Source organism: Mytilus californianus, unplaced genomic scaffold (assembly GCF_021869535.1).
Source record: "Mytilus californianus isolate M0D057914Y unplaced genomic scaffold, xbMytCali1.0.p SCAF_2, whole genome shotgun sequence".
Lineage (NCBI taxonomy): Eukaryota > Metazoa > Mollusca > Bivalvia > Mytilida > Mytilidae > Mytilus > Mytilus californianus.
Genome location: NW_026262668.1, coordinates 84,151,109 through 84,165,513, shown reverse-complemented (window position 1 = coordinate 84,165,513; position 14,405 = coordinate 84,151,109).

Sequence of the window (14,405 nt, the reverse complement as noted above, 5' to 3'; positions counted from 1 at the left end):
TTTTGTCGAGAAAGCAAGACATAGCGATCCTACATTCCGTCGTCGGCGTCGTCGTCGTCGTCGTCGTCGTTGTTGTCGTCGTCGGCGGCGTCCACAAATATTCACTCTGTGGTTAAAGTTTTTGAAATTTTAATAAATTTCGTAAACTATCCTGGATTTCTACCAAACTTGGACAGAAGCTTGTTTATGATCACAAGATAGTATCCAGAAGTAAATTTGTAAAAAAAAAAATTCCATTTTTTCCGTATTTTACTTATAAATGGACTTATTTTTTTTCTGCCAGGAAACATTACATTCACTCTGTGGTTAAAGTTTTTGAAATTTTAATAACTTTCTTAAACTATCCTGGAATTCTACCAAACTTGGAAAGAATCTTGTTTATGATCATAAGATAATATCCAGAAGTAAATTTTGTAAAAAAAAAAATTCCATTTTTTCCGTATTTTACTTATAAATGGACTTAGTAACCAAAGGACGATAACTGTGTCCTTGGACCAAGTGTCAGGGTTAGAATATTAACATGACCGATGAAATAAGAATTTGGTGATGCCTTAGTGTAAGCTAAGAGTCGATTACCAATCCTCTATTGTGCCGCATCATATGTATAGCTTATCAACATATTCTATAGGAGTAACACGACGGACGTCACATGTGGGATCTGCTTATCCTTCCTTACCTGAGATCACCCCTGGCTTTTGGTGGGGTTCGTGTTGCTCAGTCTTTAGTATTCTATTCTGTTGTATGTTTTGTCTTTTGGTCGTTTTGTTTGCCATTGTATTGTCAGTTCGTTATCGACTTGTTAGTTTGAATATCCCTTTGGTATCTTTCATATCATAATAAGCATGTGTACCAGGTTTTTAGTTAACTTGACCAAAAACCACCCTATTAAAAACATACTTAAACCAAAAGTAGATACGAGAGGGACGGACAACGGACAAACGGAGGCACAGTCTGGAAAACATCATGTTCCTCTCCTATCGTCGGAAGGGCAAATGTATGTTTGTTGTTAGTCTGTTTTAAACGAAGTGTGTTTATAAACATTCACACAATTCAATAGCTAATGTTTATTGCGTATTCTGAATATATCCATTTTAATAATTTTATTTTTTGATTTTAGGCGATGATAGATGTAACAGTTTGTGCATCTGGACACTACCACGGGTTATGTTCTTCTCATATATTTTATGATGGTATAATACTAAACCCCTAACAGGAGGGATTGTGCCTGATTCTCATATGATGAAGACATAATCTTTCAATCAGTTTAATTGAGGTCTGGAGCTGGCATGTCAGTAACTGCTAGTAGTCTGTTGTTATTTATGTATTATTGTATTATTGTCATTGTCGAGCCTTCGACTTTTGTCGAGAAAGCAAGACATAGCGATCCTACATTCCGTCGTCGGCGTCGTCGTCGTCGTCGTCGTCGTTGTTGTCGTCGTCGGCGGCGTCCACAAATATTCACTCTGTGGTTAAAGTTTTTGAAATTTTAATAAATTTCGTAAACTATCCTGGATTTCTACCAAACTTGGACAGAAGCTTGTTTATGATCACAAGATAGTATCCAGAAGTAAATTTGTAAAAAAAAAAAACCCAATTTTTCCGTATTTTACTTATAAATGGACTTATTTTTTTTCTGCCAGGAAACATTACATTCACTCTGTGGTTAAAGTTTTTGAAATTTTAATAACTTTCTTAAACTATCCTGGAATTCTACCAAACTTGGAAAGAATCTTGTTTATGATCATAAGATAATATCCAGAAGTAAATTTTGTAAAAAAAAAAATTCCATTTTTTCCGTATTTTACTTATAAATGGACTTAGTAACCAAAGGACGATAACTGTGTCCTTGGACCAAGTGTCAGGGTTAGAATATTAACATGACCGATGAAATAAGAATTTGGTGATGCCTTAGTGTAAGCTAAGAGTCGATTACCAATCCTCTATTGTGCCGCATCATATGTATAGCTTATCAACATATTCTATAGGAGTAACACGACGGACGTCACATGTGGGATCTGCTTATCCTTCCTTACCTGAGATCACCCCTGGCTTTTGGTGGGGTTCGTGTTGCTCAGTCTTTAGTATTCTATTCTGTTGTATGTTTTGTCTTTTGGTCGTTTTGTTTGCCATTGTATTGTCAGTTCGTTTTCGACTTGTTAGTTTGAATATCCCTTTGGTATCTTTCATATCATAATAAGCATGTGTACCAGGTTTTTAGTTAACTTGACCAAAAACCACCCTATTAAAAACATACTTAAACCAAAAGTAGATACGAGAGGGACGGACAACGGACAAACGGAGGCACAGTCTGGAAAACATCATGTTCCTCTCCTATCGTCGGAAGGGCAAATGTATGTTTGTTGTTAGTCTGTTTTAAACGAAGTGTGTTTATAAACATTCACACAATTCAATAGCTAATGTTTATTGCGTATTCTGAATATATCCATTTTAATAATTTTATTTTTTGATTTCAGGCGATGATAGATGTAACAGTTTGTGCATCTGGACACTACCACGGGTTATGTTCTTCTCATATATTTTATGATGGTATAATACTAAACCCCTAACAGGAGGGATTGTGCCTGATATTCATATGATGAAGACATAATCTTTCAATCAGTTTAATTGAGGTCTGGAGCTGGCATGTCAGTAACTGCTAGTAGTCTGTTGTTATTTATGTATTATTGTATTATTGTCATTGTCGAGCCTTCGACTTTTGTCGAGAAAGCAAGACATAGCGATCCTACATTCCGTCGTCGGCGTCGTCGTCGTCGTCGTCGTCGTTGTTGTCGTCGTCGGCGGCGTCCACAAATATTCACTCTGTGGTTAAAGTTTTTGAAATTTTAATAAATTTCGTAAACTATCCTGGATTTCTACCAAACTTGGACAGAAGCTTGTTTATGATCACAAGATAGTATCCAGAAGTAAATTTGTAAAAAAAAAAAACCCAATTTTTCCGTATTTTACTTATAAATGGACTTATTTTTTTTCTGCCAGGAAACATTACATTCACTCTGTGGTTAAAGTTTTTGAAATTTTAATAACTTTCTTAAACTATCCTGGAATTCTACCAAACTTGGAAAGAATCTTGTTTATGATCATAAGATAATATCCAGAAGTAAATTTTGTAAAAAAAAAAATTCCATTTTTTCCGTATTTTACTTATAAATGGACTTAGTAACCAAAGGACGATAACTGTGTCCTTGGACCAAGTGTCAGGGTTAGAATATTAACATGACCGATGAAATAAGAATTTGGTGATGCCTTAGTGTAAGCTAAGAGTCGATTACCAATCCTCTATTGTGCCGCATCATATGTATAGCTTATCAACATATTCTATAGGAGTAACACGACGGACGTCACATGTGGGATCTGCTTATCCTTCCTTACCTGAGATCACCCCTGGCTTTTGGTGGGGTTCGTGTTGCTCAGTCTTTAGTATTCTATTCTGTTGTATGTTTTGTCTTTTGGTCGTTTTGTTTGCCATTGTATTGTCAGTTCGTTTTCGACTTGTTAGTTTGAATATCCCTTTGGTATCTTTCATATCATAATAAGCATGTGTACCAGGTTTTTAGTTAACTTGACCAAAAACCACCCTATTAAAAACATACTTAAACCAAAAGTAGATACGAGAGGGACGGACAACGGACAAACGGAGGCACAGTCTGGAAAACATCATGTTCCTCTCCTATCGTCGGAAGGGCAAATGTATGTTTGTTGTTAGTCTGTTTTAAACGAAGTGTGTTTATAAACATTCACACAATTCAATAGCTAATGTTTATTGCGTATTCTGAATATATCCATTTTAATAATTTTATTTTTTGATTTCAGGCGATGATAGATGTAACAGTTTGTGCATCTGGACACTACCACGGGTTATGTTCTTCTCATATATTTTATGATGGTATAATACTAAACCCCTAACAGGAGGGATTGTGCCTGATATTCATATGATGAAGACATAATCTTTCAATCAGTTTAATTGAGGTCTGGAGCTGGCATGTCAGTAACTGCTAGTAGTCTGTTGTTATTTATGTATTATTGTATTATTGTCATTGTCGAGCCTTCGACTTTTGTCGAGAAAGCAAGACATAGCGATCCTACATTCCGTCGTCGGCGTCGTCGTCGTCGTCGTCGTCGTTGTTGTCGTCGTCGGCGGCGTCCACAAATATTCACTCTGTGGTTAAAGTTTTTGAAATTTTAATAAATTTCGTAAACTATCCTGGATTTCTACCAAACTTGGACAGAAGCTTGTTTATGATCACAAGATAGTATCCAGAAGTAAATTTGTAAAAAAAAAAATTCCATTTTTTCCGTATTTTACTTATAAATGGACTTATTTTTTTTCTGCCAGGAAACATTACATTCACTCTGTGGTTAAAGTTTTTGAAATTTTAATAACTTTCTTAAACTATCCTGGAATTCTACCAAACTTGGAAAGAATCTTGTTTATGATCATAAGATAATATCCAGAAGTAAATTTTGTAAAAAAAAAAATTCCATTTTTTCCGTATTTTACTTATAAATGGACTTAGTAACCAAAGGACGATAACTGTGTCCTTGGACCAAGTGTCAGGGTTAGAATATTAACATGACCGATGAAATAAGAATTTGGTGATGCCTTAGTGTAAGCTAAGAGTCGATTACCAATCCTCTATTGTGCCGCATCATATGTATAGCTTATCAACATATTCTATAGGAGTAACACGACGGACGTCACATGTGGGATCTGCTTATCCTTCCTTACCTGAGATCACCCCTGGCTTTTGGTGGGGTTCGTGTTGCTCAGTCTTTAGTATTCTATTCTGTTGTATGTTTTGTCTTTTGGTCGTTTTGTTTGCCATTGTATTGTCAGTTCGTTTTCGACTTGTTAGTTTGAATATCCCTTTGGTATCTTTCATATCATAATAAGCATGTGTACCAGGTTTTTAGTTAACTTGACCAAAAACCACCCTATTAAAAACATACTTAAACCAAAAGTAGATACGAGAGGGACGGACAACGGACAAACGGAGGCACAGTCTGGAAAACATCATGTTCCTCTCCTATCGTCGGAAGGGCAAATGTATGTTTGTTGTTAGTCTGTTTTAAACGAAGTGTGTTTATAAACATTCACACAATTCAATAGCTAATGTTTATTGCGTATTCTGAATATATCCATTTTAATAATTTTATTTTTTATTATTTCAGGCGATGATAGATGTAACAGTTTGTGCATCTGGACACTACCACGGGTTATGTTCTTCTCATATATTTTATGATGGTATAATACTAAACCCCTAACAGGAGGGATTGTGCCTGATATTCATATGATGAAGACATAATCTTTCAATCAGTTTAATTGAGGTCTGGAGCTGGCATGTCAGTAACTGCTAGTAGTCTGTTGTTATTTATGTATTATTGTATTATTGTCATTGTCGAGCCTTCGACTTTTGTCGAGAAAGCAAGACATAGCGATCCTACATTCCGTCGTCGGCGTCGTCGTCGTCGTCGTCGTCGTTGTTGTCGTCGTCGGCGGCGTCCACAAATATTCACTCTGTGGTTAAAGTTTTTGAAATTTTAATAAATTTCGTAAACTATCCTGGATTTCTACCAAACTTGGACAGAAGCTTGTTTATGATCACAAGATAGTATCCAGAAGTAAATTTGTAAAAAAAAAAATTCCATTTTTTCCGTATTTTACTTATAAATGGACTTATTTTTTTTCTGCCAGGAAACATTACATTCACTCTGTGGTTAAAGTTTTTGAAATTTTAATAACTTTCTTAAACTATCCTGGAATTCTACCAAACTTGGAAAGAATCTTGTTTATGATCATAAGATAATATCCAGAAGTAAATTTTGTAAAAAAAAAAATTCCATTTTTTCCGTATTTTACTTATAAATGGACTTAGTAACCAAAGGACGATAACTGTGTCCTTGGACCAAGTGTCAGGGTTAGAATATTAACATGACCGATGAAATAAGAATTTGGTGATGCCTTAGTGTAAGCTAAGAGTCGATTACCAATCCTCTATTGTGCCGCATCATATGTATAGCTTATCAACATATTCTATAGGAGTAACACGACGGACGTCACATGTGGGATCTGCTTATCCTTCCTTACCTGAGATCACCCCTGGCTTTTGGTGGGGTTCGTGTTGCTCAGTCTTTAGTATTCTATTCTGTTGTATGTTTTGTCTTTTGGTCGTTTTGTTTGCCATTGTATTGTCAGTTCGTTATCGACTTGTTAGTTTGAATATCCCTTTGGTATCTTTCATATCATAATAAGCATGTGTACCAGGTTTTTAGTTAACTTGACCAAAAACCACCCTATTAAAAACATACTTAAACCAAAAGTAGATACGAGAGGGACGGACAACGGACAAACGGAGGCACAGTCTGGAAAACATCATGTTCCTCTCCTATCGTCGGAAGGGCAAATGTATGTTTGTTGTTAGTCTGTTTTAAACGAAGTGTGTTTATAAACATTCACACAATTCAATAGCTAATGTTTATTGCGTATTCTGAATATATCCATTTTAATAATTTTATTTTTTGATTTTAGGCGATGATAGATGTAACAGTTTGTGCATCTGGACACTACCACGGGTTATGTTCTTCTCATATATTTTATGATGGTATAATACTAAACCCCTAACAGGAGGGATTGTGCCTGATTCTCATATGATGAAGACATAATCTTTCAATCAGTTTAATTGAGGTCTGGAGCTGGCATGTCAGTAACTGCTAGTAGTCTGTTGTTATTTATGTATTATTGTATTATTGTCATTGTCGAGCCTTCGACTTTTGTCGAGAAAGCAAGACATAGCGATCCTACATTCCGTCGTCGGCGTCGTCGTCGTCGTCGTCGTCGTTGTTGTCGTCGTCGGCGGCGTCCACAAATATTCACTCTGTGGTTAAAGTTTTTGAAATTTTAATAAATTTCGTAAACTATCCTGGATTTCTACCAAACTTGGACAGAAGCTTGTTTATGATCACAAGATAGTATCCAGAAGTAAATTTGTAAAAAAAAAAAACCCAATTTTTCCGTATTTTACTTATAAATGGACTTATTTTTTTTCTGCCAGGAAACATTACATTCACTCTGTGGTTAAAGTTTTTGAAATTTTAATAACTTTCTTAAACTATCCTGGAATTCTACCAAACTTGGAAAGAATCTTGTTTATGATCATAAGATAATATCCAGAAGTAAATTTTGTAAAAAAAAAAATTCCATTTTTTCCGTATTTTACTTATAAATGGACTTAGTAACCAAAGGACGATAACTGTGTCCTTGGACCAAGTGTCAGGGTTAGAATATTAACATGACCGATGAAATAAGAATTTGGTGATGCCTTAGTGTAAGCTAAGAGTCGATTACCAATCCTCTATTGTGCCGCATCATATGTATAGCTTATCAACATATTCTATAGGAGTAACACGACGGACGTCACATGTGGGATCTGCTTATCCTTCCTTACCTGAGATCACCCCTGGCTTTTGGTGGGGTTCGTGTTGCTCAGTCTTTAGTATTCTATTCTGTTGTATGTTTTGTCTTTTGGTCGTTTTGTTTGCCATTGTATTGTCAGTTCGTTTTCGACTTGTTAGTTTGAATATCCCTTTGGTATCTTTCATATCATAATAAGCATGTGTACCAGGTTTTTAGTTAACTTGACCAAAAACCACCCTATTAAAAACATACTTAAACCAAAAGTAGATACGAGAGGGACGGACAACGGACAAACGGAGGCACAGTCTGGAAAACATCATGTTCCTCTCCTATCGTCGGAAGGGCAAATGTATGTTTGTTGTTAGTCTGTTTTAAACGAAGTGTGTTTATAAACATTCACACAATTCAATAGCTAATGTTTATTGCGTATTCTGAATATATCCATTTTAATAATTTTATTTTTTGATTTCAGGCGATGATAGATGTAACAGTTTGTGCATCTGGACACTACCACGGGTTATGTTCTTCTCATATATTTTATGATGGTATAATACTAAACCCCTAACAGGAGGGATTGTGCCTGATATTCATATGATGAAGACATAATCTTTCAATCAGTTTAATTGAGGTCTGGAGCTGGCATGTCAGTAACTGCTAGTAGTCTGTTGTTATTTATGTATTATTGTATTATTGTCATTGTCGAGCCTTCGACTTTTGTCGAGAAAGCAAGACATAGCGATCCTACATTCCGTCGTCGGCGTCGTCGTCGTCGTCGTCGTTGTTGTTGTCGTCGTCGGCGGCGTCCACAAATATTCACTCTGTGGTTAAAGTTTTTGAAATTTTAATAAATTTCGTAAACTATCCTGGATTTCTACCAATCTGGACAGAAGCTTGTTTATGATCACAAGATAGTATCCAGAAGTAAATTTGTAAAAAAAAAAATTCCATTTTTTCCGTATTTTACTTATAAATGGACTTATTTTTTTTCTGCCAGGAAACATTACATTCACTCTGTGGTTAAAGTTTTTGAAATTTTAATAACTTTCTTAAACTATCCTGGAATTCTACCAAACTTGGAAAGAATCTTGTTTATGATCATAAGATAATATCCAGAAGTAAATTTTGTAAAAAAAAAAATTCCATTTTTTCCGTATTTTACTTATAAATGGACTTAGTAACCAAAGGACGATAACTGTGTCCTTGGACCAAGTGTCAGGGTTAGAATATTAACATGACCGATGAAATAAGAATTTGGTGATGCCTTAGTGTAAGCTAAGAGTCGATTACCAATCCTCTATTGTGCCGCATCATATGTATAGCTTATCAACATATTCTATAGGAGTAACACGACGGACGTCACATGTGGGATCTGCTTATCCTTCCTTACCTGAGATCACCCCTGGCTTTTGGTGGGGTTCGTGTTGCTCAGTCTTTAGTATTCTATTCTGTTGTATGTTTTGTCTTTTGGTCGTTTTGTTTGCCATTGTATTGTCAGTTCGTTTTCGACTTGTTAGTTTGAATATCCCTTTGGTATCTTTCATATCATAATAAGCATGTGTACCAGGTTTTTAGTTAACTTGACCAAAAACCACCCTATTAAAAACATACTTAAACCAAAAGTAGATACGAGAGGGACGGACAACGGACAAACGGAGGCACAGTCTGGAAAACATCATGTTCCTCTCCTATCGTCGGAAGGGCAAATGTATGTTTGTTGTTAGTCTGTTTTAAACGAAGTGTGTTTATAAACATTCACACAATTCAATAGCTAATGTTTATTGCGTATTCTGAATATATCCATTTTAATAATTTTATTTTTTGATTTCAGGCGATGATAGATGTAACAGTTTGTGCATCTGGACACTACCACGGGTTATGTTCTTCTCATATATTTTATGATGGTATAATACTAAACCCCTAACAGGAGGGATTGTGCCTGATATTCATATGATGAAGACATAATCTTTCAATCAGTTTAATTGAGGTCTGGAGCTGGCATGTCAGTAACTGCTAGTAGTCTGTTGTTATTTATGTATTATTGTATTATTGTCATTGTCGAGCCTTCGACTTTTGTCGAGAAAGCAAGACATAGCGATCCTACATTCCGTCGTCGGCGTCGTCGTCGTCGTCGTCGTCGTTGTTGTCGTCGTCGGCGGCGTCCACAAATATTCACTCTGTGGTTAAAGTTTTTGAAATTTTAATAAATTTCGTAAACTATCCTGGATTTCTACCAAACTTGGACAGAAGCTTGTTTATGATCACAAGATAGTATCCAGAAGTAAATTTGTAAAAAAAAAATTCCATTTTTTCCGTATTTTACTTATAAATGGACTTATTTTTTTTCTGCCAGGAAACATTACATTCACTCTGTGGTTAAAGTTTTTGAAATTTTAATAAATTTCGTAAACTATCCTGGATTTCTACCAAACTTGGAAAGAATCTTGTTTATGATCATAAGATAATATCCAGAAGTAAATTTTGTAAAAAAAAAAATTCCATTTTTTCCGTATTTTACTTATAAATGGACTTAGTAACCAAAGGACGATAACTGTGTCCTTGGACCAAGTGTCAGGGTTAGAATATTAACATGACCGATGAAATAAGAATTTGGTGATGCCTTAGTGTAAGCTAAGAGTCGATTACCAATCCTCTATTGTGCCGCATCATATGTATAGCTTATCAACATATTCTATAGGAGTAACACGACGGACGTCACATGTGGGATCTGCTTATCCTTCCTTACCTGAGATCACCCCTGGCTTTTGGTGGGGTTCGTGTTGCTCAGTCTTTAGTATTCTATTCTGTTGTATGTTTTGTCTTTTGGTCGTTTTGTTTGCCATTGTATTGTCAGTTCGTTTTCGACTTGTTAGTTTGAATATCCCTTTGGTATCTTTCATATCATAATAAGCATGTGTACCAGGTTTTTAGTTAACTTGACCAAAAACCACCCTATTAAAAACATACTTAAACCAAAAGTAGATACGAGAGGGACGGACAACGGACAAACGGAGGCACAGTCTGGAAAACATCATGTTCCTCTCCTATCGTCGGAAGGGCAAATGTATGTTTGTTGTTAGTCTGTTTTAAACGAAGTGTGTTTATAAACATTCACACAATTCAATAGCTAATGTTTATTGCGTATTCTGAATATATCCATTTTAATAATTTTATTTTTTGATTTCAGGCGATGATAGATGTAACAGTTTGTGCATCTGGACACTACCACGGGTTATGTTCTTCTCATATATTTTATGATGGTATAATACTAAACCCCTAACAGGAGGGATTGTGCCTGATATTCATATGATGAAGACATAATCTTTCAATCAGTTTAATTGAGGTCTGGAGCTGGCATGTCAGTAACTGCTAGTAGTCTGTTGTTATTTATGTATTATTGTATTATTGTCATTGTCGAGCCTTCGACTTTTGTCGAGAAAGCAAGACATAGCGATCCTACATTCCGTCGTCGGCGTCGTCGTCGTCGTCGTCGTCGTTGTTGTCGTCGTCGGCGGCGTCCACAAATATTCACTCTGTGGTTAAAGTTTTTGAAATTTTAATAAATTTCGTAAACTATCCTGGATTTCTACCAAACTTGGACAGAAGCTTGTTTATGATCACAAGATAGTATCCAGAAGTAAATTTGTAAAAAAAATAAATTCCATTTTTTCCGTATTTTACTTATAAATGGACTTATTTTTTTTCTGCCAGGAAACATTACATTCACTCTGTGGTTAAAGTTTTTGAAATTTTAATAACTTTCTTAAACTATCCTGGAATTCTACCAAACTTGGAAAGAATCTTGTTTATGATCATAAGATAATATCCAGAAGTAAATTTTGTAAAAAAAAAAATTCCATTTTTTCCGTATTTTACTTATAAATGGACTTAGTAACCAAAGGACGATAACTGTGTCCTTGGACCAAGTGTCAGGGTTAGAATATTAACATGACCGATGAAATAAGAATTTGGTGATGCCTTAGTGTAAGCTAAGAGTCGATTACCAATCCTCTATTGTGCCGCATCATATGTATAGCTTATCAACATATTCTATAGGAGTAACACGACGGACGTCACATGTGGGATCTGCTTATCCTTCCTTACCTGAGATCACCCCTGGCTTTTGGTGGGGTTCGTGTTGCTCAGTCTTTAGTATTCTATTCTGTTGTATGTTTTGTCTTTTGGTCGTTTTGTTTGCCATTGTATTGTCAGTTCGTTTTCGACTTGTTAGTTTGAATATCCCTTTGGTATCTTTCATATCATAATAAGCATGTGTACCAGGTTTTTAGTTAACTTGACCAAAAACCACCCTATTAAAAACATACTTAAACCAAAATTAGATACGAGAGGGACGGACAACGGACAAACGGAGGCACAGTCTGGAAAACATCATGTTCCTCTCCTATCGTCGGAAGGGCAAATGTATGTTTGTTGTTAGTCTGTTTTAAACGAAGTGTGTTTATAAACATTCACACAATTCAATAGCTAATGTTTATTGCGTATTCTGAATATATCCATTTTAATAATTTTATTTTTTGATTTCAGGCGATGATAGATGTAACAGTTTGTGCATCTGGACACTACCACGGGTTATGTTCTTCTCATATATTTTATGATGGTATAATACTAAACCCCTAACAGGAGGGATTGTGCCTGATATTCATATGATGAAGACATAATCTTTCAATCAGTTTAATTGAGGTCTGGAGCTGGCATGTCAGTAACTGCTAGTAGTCTGTTGTTATTTATGTATTATTGTATTATTGTCATTGTCGAGCCTTCGACTTTTGTCGAGAAAGCAAGACATAGCGATCCTACATTCCGTCGTCGGCGTCGTCGTCGTCGTCGTCGTCGTTGTTGTCGTCGTCGGCGGCGTCCACAAATATTCACTCTGTGGTTAAAGTTTTTGAAATTTTAATAAATTTCGTAAACTATCCTGGATTTCTACCAAACTTGGACAGAAGCTTGTTTATGATCACAAGATAGTATCCAGAAGTAAATTTGTAAAAAAAAAAATTCCATTTTTTCCGTATTTTACTTATAAATGGACTTATTTTTTTTCTGCCAGGAAACATTACATTCACTCTGTGGTTAAAGTTTTTGAAATTTTAATAACTTTCTTAAACTATCCTGGAATTCTACCAAACTTGGAAAGAATCTTGTTTATGATCATAAGATAATATCCAGAAGTAAATTTTGTAAAAAAAAAAATTCCATTTTTTCCGTATTTTACTTATAAATGGACTTAGTTTTCTGCCAGGAAACATTACATTCACTCTGTGGTTAAAGTTTTTGAAATTTTAATAACTTTCTTAAACTATCCTGGAATTCTACCAAACTTGGAAAGAATCTTGTTTATGATCATAAGATAATATCCAGAAGTAAATTTTGTAAAAAAAAAATTCCATTTTTTCCTTATTTTACTTATAAATGGACTTAGTTTTTCTGCCATATACATTACATTCACTCTGTGGTTAAAGTTTTTCAAATTATAACAACTTTCTTAAACTACCCTGGATTTCTACCAAACTTGGACAGAAGCTTGTTTATGATTAAAAGATAGTATCTAGAAGGAAATTTTGTAAAAATTTTGTTCCATTTTTTCCGTATTTTACTTATAAATGGACTTAGTTTTTCTGCCATATACATTACATTCACTCTGTGGTTAAAGTTTTTCAAATTATAACAACTTTCTTAAACTACCCTGGATTTCTACCAAACTTGGACAGAAGCTTGTTTATGATTAAAAGATAGTATCTAGAAGGAAATTTTGTAAAAATTTTGTTCCATTTTTTCCGTATTTTACTTATAAATGGACTTAGTTTTTCTTCCAGTTAACATTACATACAGTCTGCAGTTTAAGTTTTTAAAACATTTATTAGATTCATAAACTATCCTGGATTTTTACAAAACTTGGACAGAAGCTACTTACAATCAAAAGATAGTATAGAGAGGAATATTTTTATTATTTTTTTTCCTCATTTTTGTTGAGCCTGCGATTAACAGCAAAAGTAGGCGAGACACTGGGTTCCGCGGAACCCTTACGAATTTTTTTGTTTATTTTTCTTTTGTTTCCTATTCTGACATCGGACTCGGACTTCTCTTAAACTGAGTTTTACTGTGTGTACTGTTGTGCGTTTGTTTTTTCTACATTGGCTAGAGGTATAGGGGGAGGGTTGAGATCTCAAAAAAACATGTTTAATTTTGTTGCGCCTGTCCCAAGTCAGGAGCCTCTGGCCTTTGTTAGTCTTGTATCATTTTTAATTTTAGTTTCTTGTGTATAATTTGGAGTTTAGTATGACGTCCATTATCACTGAACTAGTATACATATTTGTTAAGGGGGCCAGCTGAAGGACGCCTCCGGGTGCGAGAGTTTCTCGCTGCATTGAAGACCCATTGTTGGCCTTCGGCTGTAGTCTGCTCTATGGTCGGGTTGTTGTCTCTCTGACACATTCCCTATTTCCATTCTCAATTTTATCAATTTTACTTCTATTAATTTTTGGTGTGTTTGTTTTCATTGTTGTCTTTCTGTCATTTACTGATATTGGTATACATCTATATGTGAAAATGATTTCACAGATGACGGAAATCCGCTCCTTGAAAAACAAATGTTGAAGCCCAAATGGAATTTGCTGTATACTGGCACGGACAATTAAAAGTATTTTCATTTGTATATTAGTGAATCTTCTATCATTACATACTCACAAATTATCGGTATAACGATGGTTATCAGTACGACAATAAAAACTGGTTAAAGTATCTCAGTTTTGGGTGTACAATTGTATTCGATTTAAGATCGTTTCGTGTAATTTTATCCGATTTCAGTACTTGATCTCGATTGAGTTACATATGTTTAGCAATCATTTTAGCCTTTCATTCATAAGCTTTCGAATTGATTTTTTTTCAAAGCTTGAAAACAAAACACTAAAACTCAACCATTAGTAGTGTTCTAGAAGTTAAAAAAAACAAACAACAA